Source organism: Eptatretus burgeri, unplaced genomic scaffold (assembly GCF_056783735.1).
Source record: "Eptatretus burgeri isolate ZD-2024b unplaced genomic scaffold, Ebu_testis_v1 Ebu_testis_scaffold_3175, whole genome shotgun sequence".
Classification (NCBI taxonomy): Eukaryota; Metazoa; Chordata; class Myxini; order Myxiniformes; family Myxinidae; genus Eptatretus; species Eptatretus burgeri.
In genome coordinates, this window is record NW_028225123.1 from 107,623 (window position 1) to 131,216 (window position 23,594).

Here is a 23,594-nt window from a genome sequence, read left to right on the forward strand (position 1 = left end):
AGTACTTTTCTTAAATTATCTAAACAATCATGATCAAACGTTCCATTCTCAGGAAAAGGTAATCTGCTATTTCTAGTCCAATTGCACCATTCTCCTACGTCTCTCACAGCATCAGGCCCATACTTATCAAACATAAATCTTGCACACATACCGCTCCGTGGTTTTTGAAAAGTTTCCTCGGTATACACAATTTCATCATTTTTCCCATTTCTATTTCCCATCTTTCAAAATCCCCTCTCAAATCACGAATACTTCAATGTTTGAAATACAACAAAACACAAAATACAATAATGCTCCAATTCTCTGTATGTACTCTCTGTTCGACAATGCGTTACCTGCTAAGACAGCGCACCCTCGAGGAACGCTCTCTGCTTACCTTTGCTCAAGCACTCGTCATTCCTCCAGCAGATTAAGCACATCCGAGTCACTGCACCAACTGATGTGGATTTTTCTCTTGGCACCTCGTAGTGATCGTTGTAGAATTCTTCAGGTTGTTGTGGAATCTTATTTAACTTGTGAGGGTTTAACGTTTAGCCGATTTGGTTTTAAAATCCTGTTCTCAAAATCACAGACACCGATAAATCAATGTCCACAAACAGTTCTCTTCCTTTAGTACAATTTATTTCTAATGTTATCCACCAGTTCATGTTCTCACCCTCGTACATTTCTCTCTCAATGAACCTCTCCCATGTATATATATATATATATATATATATATATATATATATATATATATATATATATATATATATATATATATATATATATATATATATATATATGCATTTTGAGAGTGGAGAGGGTTTTTGATAGCATATAGGCAAAAGTCCAGTCTTATCAGACCAGTCACCTTGGACTATCAAATAATTAAACAAACGTCCACAAGTGGCAAAGAAATACAAGATTAACACTAGGTTTTAGGCCTTAACAATTTTAATAAATGAAAAGTAGAGAGGCAAAAAACAACCACTTTAATCTAGTAAGACTGAAGTAAGGGCCACTTGTCTAAAGAGGAATAATTCTCCAACAAGGACGAGGTGAATCGGGAGACTAGACCCCCCCCCCCGCCCCCCACTGGCTGAGGTGAGCGACACGTTACTCGTCCAACCCAACCGGCGTTGGGGAGAGGGTGTCTGATCGTGACGTAATTAATCCTCCCCCACCAAAGGAGGAAGTGAAAGTGGTTGAATCCCTTCCTTAATAATCCACTGTACAGGACAGTGTGGACGATATGGAAGCATCTGTTACGGATACCAGGAAAAAGGCCAAAAAACGGTCAAACGTTGATGCATTTGGTGCTAAAGAGCAGAATAAGGTTCAGATCGTGTCAGGCTCGCAGGACCTCCGAGGTACGTCCCACATTGAAAACCCCTTGGTGGTACCGGAGTTATGTGCGGGTGTGGAAGCTTCGCTTCCTCCACTTGCCGACTCTGATCGAGACACAGAAAATAGTGAAGTGTCTCAGGATGTCTTAAGTGTTTGTCCTGATAGCCAAGCTTGTTCAGACGAGTTAATCGCTGTGTTGAATTGAAGGGGAAAAATGTAAATGTGCTTTTCTGCTTTAAAGGTATGTTTTCGGCACGGGTAAACATGGAGCAAGCTTATCTTTAGAGCTCGGACATTGTGGATGATCAGTGGTACACTGATGAGGTGTTCAGCTTCTTTTTGTGATGCAATATATGGTTTTGTAAAAGTGTAAAGTACTTTCACATACTTTTTGCAAATGTGTGTGTGTGTATATATATACATATATATATATATATATATATATATATAATATATAGTATATATATATATATATATATATATATATATATATATATATATATATATATATATATATATATATATATATATAATATACAGTATATATATAAATATACAGTATATATACAAAGATATCATTCTGTGATGTGTTTGACATGAACATATATATATATCTCTCTCTCTCTCTCTCTCTCTCTCTCTCTCTCTGTCTCTCTCTCTCTCTCTCTCTCTGTCTCTCGCTCTCTCTCTCTCTCTCTCTCTCCCTCTCTCTCTCCCCTCCTGCTGGTGGTTTGGTTTCTGGGCACGGTGTCATGGCCACCGTAGGCTCCTGCTCAGTGTTGTGAGTCCAGTGTTATTCTGTCCCCTGTCGTTTAATATTTTCATCGTTTTTTTTTTCCTCTTCCCCCTCCGCTTTCCGCTCGCACCCCCTTCTTCTCGACTCGCCTTCCCCCTCCTTTCCCCGTACCCTCCCCCCCCACCCTGTTGAGTTTGTAACTCACCCCCACCCCTTTTCCCCACGTGGTTCATAACGGTTTTGTGTTTATATTTTTCGTTCCCTTACCTTACCCCTTTTCTTCTTTGGGACAAGAGAGAGACAGAGAGCCCACAGCTTGTGTTATAGGTAAGCTTCGAGCCAGTAGCCTACTCCGTCATCGAGTGCGTTCCTGTTTACCTGTATTACGGTGTTTTTTTTTTGTTTCGGCGAAACACACGTCTGAGCGGTTATATGACTTTTCCCCTCATTCCCTCCCTCACCCCCTCCCCTCACTTCCGTTCGCTGGAATCATAGAATGTCGACACGTTCCCGCTACGCGGCCTATGAGGCCTTGACGAGGAAAAATGGTGTCGTGTGCGTTCCTCCAAACGAGGTCAGTGTTGATGACATTGTTACTGCCATTGGTAATATGGTTGGGTTTGAAAAAGTCCGTGCAGCCATCTTGCATTGCGGAATAATAGTTGGGTTATTAAATACCCGTTAAATATAATCGGATCCGGCGAGGTCGGGCGATAATACCCGCTCGCTTATCACTGCAGAACGGAACAGAACGCTTGAGCGGTTCGTGTCCAAGCCGACCTGCGCCGGGTACGGTCTCCCAGTCTCCCGCTTGCTCAAGCGGCTGGATCTGGGCTCACGTCTCTGGATGTGATAGATCGGGCTCTGCATGAGCATCCAAACTTCCCTTGGCCTTTGCTGACTCGACTCTACAGGGATGAATGGAAAATGCCTTAACTGCGATCAAGTTTGGAGAAACAAACCCCGACTTTGGTTTTCGAAGAGATCTGCAAGAAGTGAGGTCAACGAAATTCAAGCGTCTGGCATAGGCAATCGGGCGGCTCCTCGTTGAGATGGGTGACACGACCCTTGGGAACTAAGGCGGATTTGTTGAAGAGAGTCAATAAGGTGGTTGTTTGTGACCTTATCGAGGGTTATTAACTCACCCAGGTAGGACCTAATATCTCTGCAGACATGACACCTGATGAACTTAGGGAGCATGCCCACGCTCTGTGTCTCGTTGCCGCATATCAGGCCAACGCCATGAATCTTCAGAACATGGATGGCCATCCCGACCATCATGTGAGGGTGGCTGGTGGTGTTGACGAGGTGTAGAGAAAAGAAAGGGGGTTTACTCCGTGAGGTTCATCAGGTATACTTATTCCCTATCTGCTTGTGTTGATAGTGTTAGTGTGTGCCACCACTTTGTAATTATAGACCTTCCTCTACCTATTATTGAATGTGGCCATCTTGAGTCATGGTGAGACCGGGCACGTGCATGATGCAAATGGGTGTTTGGTGAGCTTGGGGGGAATAAAGGACTCGGGGTTTCTTGGAGTGCCAAATGTACGGAGTGTAAATGTAATGGAGTGTGTGCCAAGAGCGAGTGAACCGGAATGTCCGAGAATGAAGTGTGATGGTGAGCGAGAAAATCTGCAAGTCAAGTGCAAGTCAAACAGCCCGTGCAAGTCAAACTATCTCACAACTTGTGTTCAACAGTGTCAACAAATCCAGCACATGCCGGGCATCACCAAACACAACTAATCGACACAACAGGGATAGAGAAACACCTCTACCAATTTATCGAGCACTAAAGATCCATGGAGAAACGAGAAAGAAAGGTCTGGTTGAGACTCTCTACAACATGGGATTCTGTATATCATATGATCGTGACCTAGGAATTTCTACAGAGATAGCTAACAAAGTTTGTGCCATGTATGATAAGGAAGGAGTGGTTTGTCCCCCCAAACTTGCAAGGAACATCTTTACTGTGGCAGCAGAAGACAATATTGATCACAACCCGAGTTCAACAACTGCCAAAGATTCTTTTCATGGGACAGGTATATCCATGATGCAACAACCATCAGTTGAAAATGAAGGAACATCACGTGCTATTCCAGTGATAAGTGAGACAACTCAGAAGAGCAAAAAGATCCAGGCACTTCCTGCATCATACACAAAGTGCCTCCAGTAGTCCAACCTTGACCTGATCCAACTGTTCCTCATGCAAATGGACCGGTTATGCCAGAGAACCGAGTTCTGGCTCTTGGATTGTCAAAGGAAAATGACTGGTTGCATCATCTTTTTTAACAACACAAAATAACTGCCTGAATAAGGATTTGAACCCTGAACCCTCAGATTAAAAGTCTGATGCTCTACCGATTGAGCTATCCAGGCTCTGATAATTTAATCGCATTCGTGAAAATTAATTTCTTAATATATTTTCTAATTGCAGTTTTTCTTGATTGCTGAATCAATGTGAATGAAACTGATCAAAAATACCAAAACCACGAATTGCACAACCGAAAGAATAGAGTCTCCTTTGCAAAACTATTCCTGTTTTTACCTCTGCCATTGAAGGGGAAGGAGGTGATGTTTTCACCTATTTCTGTCTGTTTGGTACTTGCAAAATCGAAGATTTATCGAGTGTATTGATTCGTCGATTTCGTTTTTCTGTCTGTTCGTCTGTTTTTCGCCTTCAGTTCAAAATTTAAACCGATCTTCACGAAACTTCATTACGTGGTAGAGTTTGTCAGAAGGAAGAATCCTGTTGTTTTTGATGTCAAAAGGTCAACATCGGCCAAAGGTCAACAACTGGGGTGAGCTGTCTAAAACCCTCAATTTTCATCCTATTCACTTGAAATTTGAATAGGATTTGTTTTTCAGATCACTGAATTCAACCACCAATTATTTTTGAGGTCGACGTCGGCCAAAAGGTCAATACAGGCAAAAAAATCAACGTATGCCTACTTTCTAAAATCTTCAATTTTCATTCGATTGACTTGAAATTTGAACCGGATTTGCATGTCAGGATCGTGAATTCAACCAGCCAATTATTTTTGAGGTCAACATCAACCAAAAGGTCAACATGGGCCCAAGGTCAATAACGAAGGTGGTATTTCAAAAATCCTCAATTTTCATCCGATTGACTTGAAATTTGAAATGGTTCTATATTTCAGGTCAGTTAATTCAACCAGCCAATTGTTTTTCAGGTCAACAAAGAACAAAAGGTCAAAATAGGCCGAATGTCAACAACGAAGGTGGTATTTCGAAAATCCTCATTTTTAATCCCATTGACTAGATTTGAAGAGGATTTTCACATCTGGTCACTGAATTCAACCATCAATTATTTTTGAGGTCCACGTTGGCCAAAAGATAAACATACGCAAAACTGTCAACATCTGCCGAATTTCTAAAATTGTCAATTTTCATCCGATTAACTTGAAATTTGAAGAGGAGTTGCACATTTGATCATTGAATTCAACCACCAATTATATTTGAGGTCAAATTTGTTTTATGGATTTTACAAGTATCGTGCTCTGCACGACATCTTCTTGTATTAGAGAACTGCTGAAGAAACCCGAGCTGACCAAAGAAGACTTCGTTTCATTGGCTGCTTACCATGCATGCTTCAGTGCAGCAAGATTCTACATCTCCAACAACAATAGTGTCCCTCATGCCTCCTCATGCCTCTTTTCCTAGAATGCGCACATTCAGTGCAGCAAGATTCTATATCTCCTACAACAATAGTGTCCCTCATTCCTCTTTTCCTAGAATGCGCACATTCAGTCACCATGATACACCATGCAATGAATGTTGTTAAGGCTGCAACTGAACACCTCAATCCAAGCCAGGTTCCAGTTTTGGTAATGGACCAACCACTATTTGCTGTAGCCAAAACTCTATAATGGAACTTCCCTGCTACACATGGAGAAGATAAATATGTTATAATGTTTGGTGGATTACACATTGAAATTGCAGCTCTTAAGATCATAGGTGATTTGGCTTGATCTCGAGCAGTGGTTGGACAACTGCTATCTCCAGTGCTGGTATTGCTGCAGGTGGGGTATCTGATTCTCTGTTGAAGGTCACACATGCAACCCGAACCAGACATGCCCACCAAGTGACAGTTGCTGCCTTCTTTATACTCCAGCATAATGCATATGACAGATACACAACCACTGTCTCAGATGAAGAGCAACAATTGGAACTTGCAGCCTGGAGGGAGAAAAATGTCAACGGAACAACCACAGTTCCAATACTGGGCACTTGTTCTTCAACTCCATGCAACTTTGCATTCTTCAGATTATTGAAGCATTCAGGAAGGGAGATTTTCCTCTGTACTTGGAATCACTTGTTTTGTTCATTAAGTGGGTATTCAGCTTGGACCATATTAATAGCACATGAGCAGGTAAATGGCCTTGTGAAAGGTGAGGGTGGGGCCGTTGGCCTGACAGATATAATCCAAATGCCCTCGGCGATGGATGGTAGCAGGGCCTGAAATATCAAGGATTATTGCAGAGTTTGAAGACAGCCCCAGTCATGATTCGACAAAACATCATGAGCAAACCATGTCAGTTCAACCTAACTTTGCCCAGGAAGTGAAATCTCTTGTGGATGTATTTGAAGAGATGGGAAACCCATTTAAGGAAGACAGTGGTGATCTACTAACAGTGGATACTGTGGGGGAAAAATTTATATTAATGTATTCTAAATTGTAACAAATGGAGTTTTAGAAATGTAACTTTTATGCTACAAGTTGAATTAGCTGTCCTTTCTGGCCAAGAGACTTTTGCCCTAAATGATGATAAAAGTATTGGTCTGGAGCAGAGTGATTGAGCTGATAACAACGAACCTTTGCCTCAAAATGTACGAAGTGGCTTCTCGTCTAAAGGACACGTCTGCAGTCTGGGTTGATAGCCCCCACCACTCTCCCATGAAAGTATAAAATGCTTTGAAATGTAAAATTGTTTCAGTGCAAGTACCTGAGGAAGTATGAGAATCTCAGGGGCTTGTACTCCTTGGAACTGACCAAGTACCAAGTTAGAATAAAACTCTCTGATGTAATGTGGAGGTGAATTGAATCGGGTTGGTCTAACTGTGAACTAAAGTAAGAATAAATTAAATAGAAGATAAAAAATATTGCAATCAATGGGGATTCTTAAGTTCATTGTATGAGGGTGAAAAGTGTATGGTGGATAATTCGAAAATAAATAGTTTCACAAGGAAGGACTTGTGTGGACATCGGTTTTCAGTGTTAATGGGTTTTATGCAGGATTTTATAACCAAATCGGACAAACGTTAAACTCTGTCTGAAGTAAAATAGGATTCCACAATCAGCCAGGTAGAATCCTTCAACAATCACAACGGGGTGGGTTAAAAAAAAATCCACAACAGTTGGTGCCTGGTGACTCGGATTCGAACCGACGTCACGTGGGTGCGGTGCTCGTGACCGGAGGTGCTTAATCTGCCCGAGGCAGTGCCTGGAGGAACGACAAGTGCTTGAGCGAAGGTAAGGGAGAGTGCTCTCAGCAGGTAACGCATTTTGAACAAAGAAAAAGTTCATTGTTAAGAGGAGTCAGATGAAATGAGCATGACGAAGTGACATGCCACAGACCGCGCATAGGACGTGTGAGATATATGTTTGCATTGATACTTACCTGATTGGAAAGATACCCCATCAGTTAGGTAAGGCGGTATTCTCAGGGCAAGGTCTACCCATTGCACTTTCAGGAGGGAAGGGTGACCCCTGCGATTTCCCCAAATGTGGGAAAGTCGACTGTAAATTTTATAGGATGCAGGAGATGATTGACCGGCTGGGAGCGTGGCTGGTGATTTGCATTGAGATGCATGTGTTGCTGAGAGTAAAAAACGAAACTTGTGCGAGTCCAATATTCACTGCAATGAAACGTGTTCTGTTGGAATTTTGACGATATTTTTTAACAACTAAGGAAGAAATATCATTGGCCATCAGCCGTAAGCTGTATCGTACAGTTTCGTTCCACTCATCGGGGGGGGTGGAGGGGACGACAAAACCTTGATAATATGATAGTATCGAAATACATACGTATGCAAAAGTTCTCCACTCAAATAGCTGCAGTTATTATGTATTTTCATCTTGAAAATCGATTAATTCCCTGCGCTCTCTCATTTGAATTTTCTCCACTCGGATCACGTGTGGGCCACATGACGCTTCGACAGCCAATAGATGACATCGTATGCAAATTACGTCACCAAGATGGCAGCTCCCTGCTTGGAGGAAATCACCGGCAGCTGATCGGCGATTTATCGGTAATTTTTGATGAATATGGCCAGTGAGGACGCTCCCCAGTGTATTATTCACCAGGACAATGGAGCGAACGAAGAAGTCAAACGTTTTACGCCTGCAAGATGGGATAAATGGAGAGAAAGTGTCAACAAATGGCTCGTCTTAGACGGTCACGAACGACGTTTAGCCGAGAGTGCACGAGTGCATATTGAGTGTGAAGAAATCCCGAGTCATCTGGACTATCACGACACTTGCTACCGTCGCTTCATCGATGCAAAAAGAATACGTGGGGCTGAGAAACGTTGTTCACAAACCATGCATGATGACTCTGCGATTGTTGATGATTGCATGGATGAACCATCGCCAAAAAAACTGCGCTCTGCATCGAACATTGCTGGACATGTTGAGAGTTCACGGCGACACGTCCTTCCTGCTGTCTGCCTGATTTGCAACAGAGCAGATAAATACTGCAGGGTTCAAAGAAAGAGAGTGTTGGGTAGACTGCGCCAGGCTGAAACAGAAACAGCAGGTATGTAAACATTGTCGGCCTCGTGTTGATTAAATCTTCAGTCTCCCCAGGCCCTTTACTCCATCCCATTTCTTGTTTTTACTTCTCATGTCTCTTTCCTGTCTGCTCTGTCATCGCCTCCCATTAATTCCCAAAAATGCATTAAAATCAAAAGCAAAAGTGTGTGTTTGCCCATTGGTGACAAATCTACAACTTTTCTTCAGGAAAACTGATCGAAGTGGCAAAGTTGAAGAATGATACTGTTGGGAAGAATATCTTGCTCCACACTCAGGGTCGAGACTGTGTGGCAATTGAGGCTGGATACCACCACGAATGCTTCAAAAGCTACACTCGAGTTCCGAGTTTTGCCAACGAAAGAAAGGTATGTGCTACTTCACATTTATTTTACCTCAACTTTTATGTGTCAATCACTATATTTTTTGTATCTGATCACACTGCTCTTTTTGTTCTATCATTCTTTGAAGACAATGACAGTATAATTAATTCCAGCACACAATACTGCTTCATGTTGATGAAGTGTCCATATCATGATGGTTCACACAATTATTCATATGATTGTTCCCACAATTTTTCAGGACAGCTGCACCGTTACCCTATCCAGCTTCATTTGCTGCTTTTTGCGAAGAAATCATTGAAACCAAAATCATCAATGAAGAACAGATTGTCAAAAATGAGCAAAGTGAGGGAGCTGTTCATAAAGAAGGTGAAGGAGACAGATGACATGGATGCTTCAGGCTATATGTGAGCCTTTGTTCTTGGTTCTTGCCACCCATTATGGTATTCTATCGAGCCTGGTTCAAACCTGTGATAAAATTTCATTTGCCAGTGGTTTCATTTGCCAGTGCATTGTTAAAGGTTTGAGGGTGTCAAGGGATTTGAAGCAGTTGGTTACATAGTGCGTGGTGATATGGACTCTTAACTTGAAGGAACATTTTTGTTTGACTGATTCGACTCTTTCCTGTTTCATTGAACAGATCTGACGTACTGAAGAAAAGGATAGAACGCAAATATCCGATGTTAAGATCCTACGCGCCAAACAGAAGAAATACTTGTCAATTCGTCTTATGCGAAAGTATGGACCCTGCTCGTCTCATTGACAACCCCATGATGTTGTCCACATCGTCAGGAACTGATAATGAAAGTGATCGTGACATTGATCATCCTGGACAGTTGTCTTCAGACCACGATGAACGAAGGACCCTTTTTAGTGCTGGGCTAATTGTGAATTCAGCTATTGATGGGGTTAGTGATGTACGTAAGTCATGGCCACCATCATCGGTCAGTCTTGGTGTGGAGGTGATTGAATGTATTGTACCTGATTCACTCTTCAATCTAATTGCGTGGTGCTTAGGTGCTAGTGATGATCCGACTTTGTCGAAACGTGATGTGGTCCATGTGGATACACATTCAAAGATACTGTCCATTGCTCAGGACATTATCTACCTCGCATCAAGAGGTAAAAAGCAGACTCCAAAGTCACTCACCTTGGGGATGACTTTGCGGCACTTGACGGGCTCATCCCGTCTGGTTACCCTGATGCACAGATTAGGACATTGCACATCGTGGGATACTATCCACCGACTAGAAATAAGTCTAGCCCAAGTTCAGTGACTGGCCGCAAATGATATTCCCAAGAATTTTTCCAAGGAAGTGCCCACAGTTCTAGTTTGGGAAAATATAGACTTTTCTGAGGAGACATTGTCCGGCCAAGTCACCACCCACTTTACAAATGGGATCATGGTACAGAGATGCATCTCAAATACAGATACCCATAATAAATACGTGCCGAAAAGTGACAGCCGCTCATTTCAGTCCCAACCCAGCCAAATGGTTGAGTATTACCGGGAGATGAGGAAGGGTCCAAGGGTGCCTCTACCTGATGCCGGGCTCCAGTCAAATGATGCTGTCCTCATCACAGCAGAAGAAACTGACTTCTCGTTCAAACTGATTAAGTACAGTTGTAAAGAGCCACTTTGCAATTGGACTGGTTTTAATGTCCTCTTGCAGAGTGACAAGTGCCTTACTAAGTCAGCTCTGCACTATCTCCCTGTCGCAGAGGGCTCTCCCACCGATATGTCGACTGTAAGCGCGATCATGAAACGCAGCGCTGACATGATGGAGCGGCTGGAACTTTTGCACATTGTGCTTGTGTTTGACCAGGCCATTTATGCCAAAGCACAATAAATCAGGTGGCTGGACGAAACCCTGAGAAATCGTATTATTATACGCCTTGGGGAGTTCCACACATGCATGGCATTTATGGCCATGATTGGTAAGAGATATGGTGGATCTGGCTTCGAGGACATCCTCATTGAGTCAGAATTAGTAGCTCAAGGTTCCATCCGAGGTGTGATGTCGGGGCACTTCTACAACAGGAGCATTAGAGTGCACGAAGTAATGTTCGAAGCACTCCAGCGACTCCAACTTCAAGCTTTCCTGGGAACACTATCTCAGGATGTCCAGGACAGGTATCTTGCTCTCATACAACACATGCAATCTACGTTTTCATCACAGGCAGCCCTACAAGAGGTGATGGTGTCTGATGACTTCACCTCATTGAGGACCATGTTGGGGGGCATTCGTTGAAAAGCGTTGCGCAGAAAACCCAACATTCAGATTCTGGCATTCAGACTTGTCAATCGTGCAGACCTTGCTCACATTTGTGAGGGCTACTCGTGAGTCTGACTGGAAGCTTCATCTGGTAGCAGTCCGATGTATGATTCCATGATGGTTCTTTGCCTATGACAGGCAGAATTATGCCCGTTATATCCCTGTGTACTGGCTGGAAATGGTTAATCTTCAAACCACACACCCTGCCTGTCATAATGACAATCTTGTCAGTGGCCAGTGGACAGTACAACGACAAGACAGACATCCATTCTCGTCTATTGCTTGTGATCAAGCCATAGAACAAACCTGAAACCGTGATTCAAAGACAACTGGTGGTCTGAAAGGCCTAACTCTTAGACCTGGAGCTATCCAGAGGTGGATCCTGTCCCTGCCAGAGCGTTCTGCTATTGCAAGGCAATGCGAGACAATGGCCGGAATGTCTCCAGACTGCTCCAAGAGGAAGGGTTTGTACAAGGCACAGGTAAAAAAAGATGAATGTGCGGTACAGTCAGTCATGAAAACCATCCAGTACATGATAAATCTATTTCAGCATGAGACAGATCAACTGGTCAGCTTGAGTTCCGGTGTTGTTGCCTCAGACACTATCAAACAGGATTTGCTATGTGCAAGGCAAACTGTTGAGAAAGCCCTGTTGAGGTTCATGAATGACAGGCTAATTTCACAGAATGATGACATTGATGAGGCAGTTGTTACAACTGATCAAAATGCATCAAAGAAGCCTAAAGTACAACCATTGACACCTTATTGACATCTTCTCACCATTGACACCTTATTTCTCTCGCCTGAAGACGTTTGGAGACTTGTCTGTGTCTAAATCCACAAAAACGACCAGTGGGAAGGAAGTCATCATAAAAAATGAGAGGAAGATGTTCTCTCGACTCCTCACCATTGGTCAGAGTCTAAATGTCAATATTAGAGACATTCTTGCACATTCACTGGCTCCTGTTTCTCTTCCTCTTGCTAGTGTTGATGGATCATTGGCAAAAAATGTTAAATCGCATCTGTTGACATCAGTTGAGGAAAAATGTGTTGACCATCTCAAGGTTGGTATACCTGTCAACGCAGCAATCATAGTTGACGCAGGCCCAGTGATACGGTCCATCAAACCTGTTCCTTTCATGTTTGGAGGACTGGCCGATGCCATTTTTGATTCTCTGGCCACTTTAGGAAAGAAGTACAAGAGCCCTCGCATTGACTTCGTCTGCGACCGTTACCCCGACGTATGTATCAAGAACGCAGAAAGAGATAGGAGGGCAGTACGTGGATGCCAGACCATCCAGATATACTCCAAGGAACAGAAAACACCAAAACAGTGGTCCAAGTTCTTGTCCAGTGGTCAGAACAAAGAGGGGCTCCTGGCCTTCCTGGTGTCAGCCTGGCGAGATCTAAATCTACAAGCCATTTTTGGAAGAGATATAGACGTATATATCACGCATGGCCAAGATTGCCATCGTCTGCAATGCAGAAATGGTAGCACCACATTCACATCTGTTGATGCGCTATCCAGTGACCACGAGGAGGCTGACACGCGCCTGTTTCTCCACGCTCAACATGCAGGTACAACATTCAAGGATGTTGTGATTGTGAGCTGCAATTCAGATGTTGTGATCATCTCGCTATCACTGCAAGCTAGTCTTGCATTCAACATATACTTCACGACAGGGAGTAAATGGTGTCGGAGATTGTATGTACTCGAACAGCAACCAAGCATGTTTCTAGTGGTTTGTTAAACTTTTCTTATTGGAAATAGGGAAAGCATAAATCTTCCCAATGTTTATCTGTGCACTGTCAAAGAACTTGTTTTGCCAGCCTAAGGGCTGACACAGTTACACCACAGCTGGCCTTGTTGACTGTTTGAAGTGGCCTTGCTGACCGGGCAGCTGGGCTGCCTGGAATCTGTTGGATTACTGCCCAGAACTGCTAAAGCCCAACAACATGTAGGAGGCGACCTTGCAAATCCTGATAAGGGAAGGAAGGGAGCTGTTTCTGTACTCTATGTGCTCTCTTATCAGCAGTACTGGCAGGAGAATGCTAAAAACTAATGAATGGTAACAAATTCTCTTTGACATTCAGAGGTCACAGTAAACTGAATATAAGGCAGTGCTGAAAGCCAGCTCACCAAAGGATTAGGCTGGGTGGACTATTGTGTGCAAAGCCTGTTGTCTCCGTATGCATATGTCTGATGTGTAATAAAACCTTCTCTACCAAGATCGGTGGGAACAAAGCTTGATCTTAATCAGTGTGGACCTCACCTGGATCTCAACAATGGCAGGATACATGTCGCATTCTTTATGTACAAAAAATGGTATGTTGCCTCGGCACAGATGTTTGCAAATCCCTTATAGGCCTGCACACCTTCACAGGCTGCGATTCCACAAGTGCCTTCTATGGGAAAGGCAAGAAGAAACCCTTCTCAATATTGTTGGATAGTGAGGTGTTCAAAGGTGCATTTATGGAACTCGGGACTAGTTTTGACCTGAGCCCAACGATTTGTCATTCTCTCGAATCGTTCGTATGTCATTTGTATGGGCAACGCAAGTTGAATGATGTCAATGAGGTGAGGTACAAAATACATTGCATCAGTTCTGCATCAGGACCGAATCTTCCTCCAACTAAAGATGCTCTGCACATGCATGTCCTACGAGCAAATTACCAGGCGGCAATCCATCGACGATCTATTTGCCAGTGGATAAACGCCCCTTCTCCTGGAGGACATGGCTGGCAAATGGTTGATGGTACACTCGGCATCACATGGATGCGACTGAATCCAGGTCCAGATATTCTCTTACAAGTAAGCCATTGTTCTTGTAATGTTTCGAAGTGTGCAGGGTTGAGGTGCTCTTGTCGAAAAAACAATGTACCATGTACAGATATGTGTAAATGTACCAACTGTGAAAATGCCAACACCGAAAACAGTGATGATACTGATGTTTCTGATGATGATGAAGAAGAGGTTGCTTAGATAAACTCTGATGCAAATTGACCTTTGTTTGGGTCAATTTTTTTGTTAGGCAAAGTCTGTGTTTGTCTTAAGCTTTAACTGAGAAAATCGATTCATCTGCAGATTCAAGAGGATGGCGGCTATTGTATCGCAGTGTGCATGCCGTTGGCAATGACTTTAAAATGATACAGAAATGTGATTGGTATTTGTCACGTGATCACACAGTCTATGAGATGCAATGCTTGTTCGTGTGTGTGTTGAAGCCATGACAGAGTAATGCTAAACTGTGGGTTTTGCCTGTCAGAGTTTTTTTCTTCTTCCCACCGGATGTGGAGAGAACTTCCTGTTCCTTGTTCCTTGGTGTTTGTGGCGCACCCTCTCTACTGAATCTGTTTAAAGTGAAGTCCATTTTGGGAAAAAGTGTTGAAGTTTTATTTTAAAAAAAACCATAGGGATTTTGAATAAATTGAAATAACAATTGTGAATGTGGGATATATATATATATATATATATATATATATATATATATATATATATATATATATATATATATATATATATATATATTGTTGTGGTTGACGAAATTCACAAACCACCATTCAGGTCCCTTAGGTGAGATATCTCTGTAAGTATATGTGTAGTTAGGCCCAAACCCGTTGTCTAGAGGGAATAAATGTCATTCATGCGGGCTGCGACTCTTCAGGATAGCCGTTTTTCTTTTACTATCTTTATTTTGGACCAGCCGCCATTATTACCACCACCAACCACGTCTCAACAGCCATCACACAACAACCACCAACCACAACGCCGCTTCACAACAACAACCACCAACCACAACTCCGCTTCACAACAACAACCACCAACCACAATTCCGCTTCACAACAACAACCACCAACCACAACGCCACTTCACAACAACAACCACCAACCACAACGCCGCTTCACCACAACCGCCACGACCTTTACCGTCACAACTCGCCACCATCGCATCCACACCATCTCGCGCCACTCGTGGGCACCGATACTGGACTCGTGCAGGGCGCGCACCGAGCAGCGTATTCAAAAACATCACGGACTTTCCGCAGAAAACGGATCAAAAACGACTCACGCCCACTTTTGTTCCGTCCAATCGGAGAGCGTGGGCGATTTGGCCCCGCCTCCAGGGCGTTGGAGTGAGGTCGCGATATGCAAATTCATGGATCAAAAAGCATTCACGCCCACTTTTCCTCGGTCCAATGGGGAGCCAGTTAGAGGTGAAGGGTCGGAGGCAAAGGGTCAAGGGTGAAAGAGCGAAGCCACGGGGCTTATATAAACGGCTGCGTTCGTCAGTAAAGAGAGTTGTGCGGAGTTCAAGAGAGTCGTCGGTGGAGCTGGAAAGAAGTGAGAGAAGTCAAGAGTGAAGAGTTGGGACGAGCCAAGAGAGGAGACGGAGAGGGCGAGTAGACGGAGCTGTGGAGAGGTGACGGCGGCGAAGGCGGACGAGGGGGTGCTCGCGTCGGTGCCGGGAGCTGCAGAGGGAGAGGCCAGCAACGCGACCGAGGTGGAGGAGGAGACGCTCGCCGCGGGACCCGAGACAGGGTGAAATCCTCCTTCCCCCGAGCATCAGCAACCCCCTCCTGTTTCCCCCCGCGCTGAGATAGTGCGACAAAGGGGGCCCCCTTCCCACCCCCTACCAGACACTGTCCGCGAGGCCCGCGGAGTTGAGGCGCCACCGCCGCTCTGCGTCTCATCATCAGACAGTAGGCCCGACCCGGTCTCGGCCCCAGGCCCGCCTCATCCTGGAGGGTGGTTCTCTTTTCTTTTGCTTTGGGAATATGTGTTGTCGGCGCCGTCTGTGAAGTAAAATTGTATAAGTGTTGCCGTGTGCCCGGTAGTCGGATAGATCTGCATTGTTGCATTTGCTTTTTGTGTAATATTGCATTGTCTTCTTCTTTTACATGTGCTTTTGGTGGAATTGTATATGTGTGCTTTCCGTTCATCGCGAAATAAATGTGCTTATTGTTGAACTGTTTTCCCGCTTCGCTTCGTCTTTTCCTCTATTGAATCTCCATCTTGCTTCACGTAAAGGGTTGGTCGTGGGCTAAAACGCCCGATAATTAATCGAACCGTCGAGGCCGACGAATAACACCGCTCGGTTATCCCGATAGTACGGAACGGGTCGCTTAAAGTGGCCCGTGTCCGAAGTCGACCTGCGGCGAGGTGCGATCGCCCGGTCTACCCTCCGTGTGGGTACTTAGGTAGGTCGAATTTGGCGAGCAACCCTATCCCACGCGGGGGCCGATTGGCACGATCGCGGTGAGACCGAAAGGTCCACCCGTGACTAGTTCCCGGCGTTAGTCCGAGAGGGTCACGACTGGATTGTCCGTCCGGTGGGCGACGTGCCGCGATTCGAGTTACGTGGCCGTCCGCACGCCGGCGGGCGCGAATCCGCAACACTGGTGTCAGGTCGTGCGATATAAACTCATCGCCCTCCTCGCGGCACTGGTATCGGAGAACGGGAAAACGGGCTCTCCTGTCTCCGGCTAAATTCACGGGAATCGGTCCGGGGGTGAGAGGAGCGACCCCCGATTCCCTCCAAATTACGAGCGAGCTAAATTAACCCTTTAAGAGAAGCAAGATGGCGTCTCAAGGCGAGCGGGAGCCGGGTGTATTAGAAATGGATGTAGAATGTGTAGAATCCATGGCTCAGGATGAAATCCCCGTGCAGGAAATGTTGGTTGTACAGGAAAACGAACTCGCCCAACTGAACCCAGAGCCCGAAATGGGTGCGGCAGCGGCCGCGGTGTATGATACCTCCCCTCCCCCTCTCCACCAAAACCCTTCCCCAACCCCTGCCGAAACGGCTCACCCAAGCGCACCCGACATGGCCCAGCTATTCACCATGCTGGCAAAAATGAATGCGGAAATGACAGCGAAGATGGTTGCGAATGCACAAAAGATGAATGCGGAAATGACAGCGAAGATAAATGCGAACATAAACGAAAAGATGGATACAAACGCAAATGAATTTATAAACGAAATAAAAAGCATGAGCAAGCAAATGAAGGAAGAAACGAAAAAGCTGCGGGGTGAGACGCAGAACATGGGCCGATGCCTGCAGGCGGGCATGAAGGCCGTTAGCAGGGAGCTTAAAATGGCGACTCCACGTGTAGGAACGAACGAGCTGGGAGGGGGTGCAACGGCTGACAGGCCCGCGGTGGAGGCGGGTGAAAAAATAATTCGGGGGGCGTATTGGGCGAGGGTCGTGACGATGACCGAAAGGGAAAAATTAAATGGGGAGACCAAAACGTGTGAGACGAGACACGAGGTGACGACAAAGGAAATAAAAATAGAGACAAGGGAGGTAAAGGGTGAAGAGGTGACTGAGTTGGCAGAGACACGGCAGATGGGAACGATAGAGGGAAGACTGCACGATGAAGACGGGGTAAGTGACGCACACACACACACGGAGGTAGTGGAGGATCATGGGGTGAGCTGGCGGACTGGGTAGAGACCCAGTGCGAGCAGCTGGATGGCCTCCTCCAGGAACGAGGGGAGGGAGTATGCCCCCTTGAGGCGAGTCACGACCAGGTGAGTTCGGTCGTGCTTTGCGAGGTTGAGGGGACGAGTGCTGCGGACAGGTGCACAGAGAGCTTGGGGGGTATAGAGGCCCCGGAGACCCTTGTGGGGACACGAATCCCCAGTGTGGTTGTCCCTGTGTGTGTGGTGCAAGGTGTGAGTGCGTCCCCGTGTGTGGAAGCGACCCCGTGTGTGAGTGGTATGGTGGCGGTTGTGCCGGAGTACGTGCTTCCCAGCACGCCGTGTGTGGATGAGGCACCGTGTGTGGAAGAGGCCGTGTGTGTGGATGAAACGGCCAGTGTGGATGAGGCACCGCGGTTGAGTGCCCCCGCGTGTGTGAGTGAGGTACGGAGTGTGGATGAGGCACCGCGGGTGAGTGCCCCCGCGTGTGTGAGTGGTGTGGTTTGTGTGAGGGAAATGGCACGAGTGAGTGGAAGGCCGCGAGTGAATGGAGCACCACGTGTGAGTGGTATGGTTTATGCAAGGGAGACCGTGTGTGTGAGAGAGCGGTATGTGAGGGAGATGTCGGTTGGCATGCGGGAGCACGCAGCCGCGTCTCCCGGAGTGAGTTTAATGGAATGGAGTGTGAGCGTCGTTACACGCAGGTGTGCGTGGGTGGAATGGCGACGACGACGGCGACATGTGAAGAAAGAAAGCCGAGTTGCGGCTGTAGTTGTTTCGGGGACCGTGCCGGGTTCGCCCAGCCGCGAGCACGAGGTCCGTGCTGTGCAACGCACGAGGCCCCCACGTGCTCGCTTGCGAGAGTGAAGTCCCGGTCCGGAAACGCACGCGGTGGATTTGCCGATCCCGCGGACGGACAAAGTTTAGGCAGGATTATGGATTTGGACCGGACGGGTTCTCCACGCGATCGTGTGTGTTAAGCTCCAACGGGCAAAGCACATGTGTTCGCGTGGGGAACCCCTCGAGACGTGGGGCTTGTGTTTTTTTTATGCGCACGGTGACGTCATGGCTGCACGTGGGGTTGGAATCCGGCAGGAGGGGTATCCCTGCCGGATGGTACCGTCCAAGGAAGGACGAGGAACACGTGCAGCTGCATGACGTCACGGGCAGGTGCAAAGTGCGCGAGTTGCCGCGCTGGTGCTGCGCATGAAAAAAACAAACAAAAAAAAAACAAGCCTCACTTTCGGGTGCACAGGATTACTGGGCAAGGGGTGGAAGACCCCCTTGACCCGGGGCACAGGATGGAAACTAGTTAGGGGGAAGGGTTAGCTTAGCTAGACCGACTTCATGGGGCAGGGGTAAGTCCTCATGGAGTCCGTGGAATGGATTAGTTAGAGGGATTGTAGCCAGATTTAGGTTGGGAAATAAAATGATTTTTTGATTTAGAAGACAGTGACAGACTTGTGAATGTGTAGCGGGGACGTAGTTTAGCTACGTAGGTTAAATGGAACGTGCTATAGTTTAAGGGACGACGTGGGAGCACGAGTTAGTTAGGGGATGTAGTTAGAAGGATGGCAGAGTTCAGCGGTGAGTGTATTGAAGAGTTGGTGAGTGAAGTGGAAGCATGTGCTTGGTGAGTGAGTGAGGCCAGCGGGTCTGTGTGAATGGAGCGAATGGGGAATGCATGGTGCGATGAGTGATTGGGGGGAGGAGTGACTCCCGCCCAAGGGACCCCGGGGTCAGTGTAGAGTGAGTTTGGGGGTTAGTCAAATTTACAAAATGGAGGTCGTTTTGTTGTTGGTGTGAATGTAGGCTCGAAACCCATTTGGAGGGGTGCAGGAGCCCTGTTGACGGGCTGGGAGCGTGGCTGCGAAAAGTGAGTATCGCTGAGTGGGTACCCCGGGCACCAGGCTAGTCGGCCGTGGTCGGCCAAGGGCCCATGGGGGGCCGGGATAGCGTCGTGGGCACGGGTGCGCCTGCTTGGTGCGGGGGCCCGGGGCGCCATTAGCCGCGTGGGCAGTGTTGTGGGCACGGGTGACCCTCGGAAAGGGGCCTGGGAAGCCAGCCTGCCACGTGTGCGTTTCAGGGGAGGTGCCATGGGGGGCACTCCCCGGTGTTAGGGAGCTGGTAGGCTCGGAGGCAGTGTAGTGCCCGGGGGTGCCATAGCGGGAGATTCGGCAGAGGGTCGTGCCTGCCAAAGGGAGCCACGTGTCCCAGCCAGGAGACCGTGTGAGGGCACGGAGAGAAAATTGTGGGGCGAAGCCCGAAATTGTGAGGACACCAACACAGGCGACGGGAATCTGGGTTGTTAGAACCAATAGTTTAAGCGAGAGGCGCTTGTTGAAAGCCCCGGGGTAGTTTAACAGTTAATGGTTAGGGTAGATTAGGAAGTGTACCCCTCCGCACCATCCATCCCTTCGCTCTCGTTGTGGGCCGCTGGACCCACTTTGTGTTATAGATCGCTGAACTCTGGGGAGGCCATTCTGAGGCTTCGTTGGGCCTCGACACAGGACGCTAGCTCTCCCTTATTCCCCTCCGGGAAGGGAACGTTGGGGTTGGGAGTAGGCTAGGTGACAGGATAGGTTAGCCGAACAAAGACGATAAAGGGGGTTAGGGGACGATTTATAGTGGGGAAATAAAAAAAAATAAGTTGGGGCTAAATTGGGGTTTGACAAATTAAGGGAGTGGGTATGTACAGTGACAGGCAAAGGCGATAGGTGGGAGGGAGACAAGTAGGTAGGTCCGAGCCCGCCTTCCAAGTGGCCAGCACCACCGCACTCCCTCCACCAACCTCCACGGAACGGCAAAGGCTGGCCAACTTCATCGGCAGCTGTTGTTTTGCTGCGAGGCCTGTGCCGGCTGGATCGTCTGCTGGCTGTGTTGCTGCAAGGCCTGTGCCGGCTCACTTCATCTGCCGGCTGGCTGTTTTTCTTCAAGACCTGTGCCGGCCAGTTCGTCTGCCGGCTGTGTTTGCCTGCAGCGGCCTTATTCTGCAGGCTGTGTTTGCCTGCTGCCTTTGCCATGCCATGCCCACTGCCCCTGTTCACCAGCCCCGTTCAATACTTGCTTGCCCCCCTGTTCATAGCCATGTGCGCCAGGATCAAGGCAACAGTTTGCAAGCTGCGAGAACTGCCCTGTTGGCAGCTACAACACGGGCCTGCAGTGGCGGCCCGTGCACCGTGTTTGCATCCATCCATTCGTTGTGTTCATTGCGTGTGCCACTTGAGCTGGCACGGAGACTACGTTTGTGCAACCCATGCACCGTTGTGGTTCACTGCGTTCAGTTCAAAAAGGGAAGGCCTTGGACTGCGTGTGAGCAGCCGGCCACGTTCCCTGTCACCTGCATTGTTTTGAGCCAGAGACTGCATGCGAGCAGCCTGGCTCCCTGTTAACTGCTTTCTTTTTGCAGAGTTCATTGATCCTGGGCCATGGTTTAGTGTAAAATTTGTAAGTTAAGGTAAGATGTACTGTAAATATGAGTGCGCCCCCGGCATGTCTGTCCTAGCGCCGGCAATTTTATTTAAGTCGTCCGTGTGAGTGAGCTTGTTTAGGTAGTTACTCAGCCCTCAGGTTATTTATTTTGGGGACACGAATACCATGAATGTCGCACTCAGGGATCCGTAGGTAAAATGCACTAGGGGAAAACTACACATGATGGCACACGAAAATTTGACGACTCGAGACGAGTCTGTAAAAAGGGGAGGGGGTAGTGTTGTGGTTGACGAAATTCACAAACCACCATTCAGGTCCCTTAGGTGAGATATCTCTGTAAGTATATGTGTAGTTAGGCCCAAACCCGTTGTCTAGAGGGAATAAATGTCATTCATGCGGGCTGCGACTCTTCAGGATAGCCGTTTTTCTTTTACTATCTTTATTTTGGACCAGCCGCCATTATTACCACCACCAACCACGTCTCAACAGCCATCACACAACAACCACCAACCACAACGCCGCTTCACAACAACAACCACCAACCACAACGCCGCTTCACAACAACAACCACCAACCACAACGCCGCTTCACAACAACAACCACCAACCACAACGCCGCTTCACAACAACAACCACCAACCACAACGCCGCTTCACCACAACCGCCACGACCTTTACCGTCACAACTCGCCACCATCGCATCCACACCATCTCGCGCCACTCGTGGGCACCGATACTGGACTCGTGCAGGGCGCGCACCGAGCAGCGTATTCAAAAACATCACGGACCTTCCGCAGAAAACGGATCAAAAACGACTCACGCCCACTTTTGTTCCGTCCAATCGGAGAGCGTGGGCGATTTGGCCCCGCCTCCAGGGCGTTGGAGTGAGGTCGCGATATGCAAATTCATGGATCATAAGCATTCACGCCCACTTTTCCTCGGTCCAATGGGGAGCCAGTTAGAGGTGAAGGGTCGGAGGCAAAGGGTCAAGGGTGAAAGAGCGAAGCCACGGGGCTTATATAAACGGCTGCGTTCGTCAGTAAAGAGAGTTGTGCGGAGTTCAAGAGAGTCGTCGGTGGAGCTGGAAAGAAGTGAGAGAAGTCAAGAGTGAAGAGTTGGGACGAGCCAAGAGAGGAGACGGAGAGGGCGAGTAGACGGAGCTGTGGAGAGGTGACGGCGGCGAAGGCGGACGAGGGGGTGCTCGCGTCGGTGCCGGGAGCTGCAGAGGGAGAGGCCAGCAACGCGACCGAGGTGGAGGAGGAGACGCTCGCCGCGGGACCCGAAACAGGGTGAAATCCTCCTTCAACCGAGCATCAGCAACCCCCTCCTGTTTCCCCCCGCGCTGAGATAGTGCGACAAAGGGGGCCCCCTTCCCACCCCCTACCAGACACTGTCCGCGAGGCCCGCGGGGTTGAGGCGCCACCGCCGCTCTGCGTCTCATCATCAGACGGTAGGCCCGACCCGGTCTCGGCCCCAGGCCCGCCTCATCCTGGAGGGTGGTTCTCTTTTCTTTTGCTTTGGGAATATGTGTTGTCGGCGCCGTCTGTGAAGTAAAATTGTATAAGTGTTGCCGTGTGCCCGGTAGTCGGATAGATCTGCATTGTTGCATTTGCTTTTTGTGTAATATTGCATTGTCTTCTTCTTTTACATGTGCTTTTGGTGGAATTGTATATGTGTGCTTTCCATTCATCGCGAAATAAATGTGCTTATTGTTGAACTGTTTTCCTGCTTCGCTTCGTCTTTTCCTCTATTGAATCTCCATCTTGCTTCACGTAAAGGGTTGGTCGTGGGCTAAAACGCCCGATAATTAATCGAACCGTCGAGGCCGACGAATAACACCGCTCGGTTATCCCGATAGTACGGAACGGGTCGCTTAAAGTGGCCCGTGTCCGAAGTCGACCTGCGGCGAGGTGCGATCGCCCGGTCTACCCTCCGTGTGGGTACTTAGGTAGGTCGAATTTGGCGAGCAACCCTATCCCACGCGGGGGCCGATTGGCACGATCGCGGTGAGACCGAAAGGTCCACCCGTGACTAGTTCCCGGCGTTAGTCCGAGAGGGTCACGACTGGATTGTCCGTCCGGTGGGCGACGTGCCGCGATTCGAGTTACGTGGCGGTCCGCACGCCGGCGGGCGCGAATCCGCAACAATATATATATATATATATATATATATATATATATATATATATATATATATATATATATATATATATATATATATATATATATTCAGAATGTGAAGTCTTGGGAGGTGAGCTCTCGCTGGCTTTGTGATGATTTGTAATTACACAACCCGG

The 23,594-nt window shown here is 47.3% G+C and overlaps 1 protein-coding gene and 1 non-coding gene across 2 annotated transcripts in view; both read right to left on the minus strand.

The window, feature by feature from the left end:
• The window catches only part of LOC147006437 (uncharacterized), a 65,821-nt gene that overhangs the window by 20,487 nt on the left and 21,740 nt on the right, over positions 1–23,594 (minus strand). The window lies entirely within an intron of this gene.
• TRNAK-UUU (transfer RNA lysine (anticodon UUU)) lies at positions 4,366–4,438 on the minus strand. The gene has a single exon. It is a non-coding gene; the product is annotated as a tRNA-Lys (tRNA).